Here is a 1,121-nt window from a genome sequence, read left to right as displayed (position 1 = left end):
AAAAGGAGTGGGGAAAGTGGGAGAGGAAGCGAAGTTGGGGGAAGAGAGATGCGGAAGAGAAAGAGGGGAGAAGGAGGGGAAAGAGAGGAAGAGAGAGGGAGGGGAAGGAAGAAAAGAAGGGGGGAACAAGCGAATGGCCAAGACTGCGGCGACGCATAACTCTAAACATGGTCGACATTTCTGAGTAATACAATCTGAATAAAAGCCTTAAGTGCTGAGCCACTTTCCAAAGGGGGGGAAGGGGGGGTCTGTACCGTGCGCCAACTCAGCCTTACCCATCTTGTATTAGGGCTGAGGTTCTTGGAAACTGGATAATTCTATTTTCAAAACAGAGGACCAGATAAAAGGAGAAAAAGTGGGGAGAGACAGAGAGAGATTATTATCATTATTATATTGTTATCATTACTATTATCATAAGTTTTAGTAGTATTAATAGCAGTGGTAGTAGTACTGTTGTTATTATTGTTATCGTTATCATTATCATCATTAGTAACAACAATAACATTGATAATAATAGTAATGATAATTATAATGGAAATAATAACAATAATGTTATTAATAATAAAAAATAGTAATAATGATAATAATAATAGTGATTATAATCGTAATAATAATAATACTAATAATAATTATAATAGAAATAATAATAATGATATCAATAGTGATATAAATAATAATAATAATAATAATAATAATAATAATAATAATAATAATGATAATAATAACAATGATAATAATAATAATAATATCAAAACTAATAATGATAATAATAATGATAATGATAATAATAACAATAATGATAATAATAATGATAATAATAACTATAATAATAATAATAATAATGAAAAAAAATAATAACGAAAATGTTAATAATGATAATAATGACAATAATAATAAGAAGACGAATGATACTAATAATAATGATAATAATAATATAAATAATAATCATAATTGTGATAACAATAATAATAATAACAAGAAGAAGAAGAATGACAATAATAAGAAGACGAATGATAATAATAATAATGATAATAATAATATAAATAATAATAATGATAATAATAATAGTTATTATTATTATTATTATTATTATCTTTATCATTATCATTACTATTATTATT

Source organism: Penaeus chinensis, chromosome 27 (assembly GCF_019202785.1).
Source record: "Penaeus chinensis breed Huanghai No. 1 chromosome 27, ASM1920278v2, whole genome shotgun sequence".
NCBI classification, from domain to species: domain Eukaryota; kingdom Metazoa; phylum Arthropoda; class Malacostraca; order Decapoda; family Penaeidae; genus Penaeus; species Penaeus chinensis.
The sequence above is the reverse complement of the archived record's forward strand: the minus strand, read 5'-3'. Positions refer to the sequence as shown.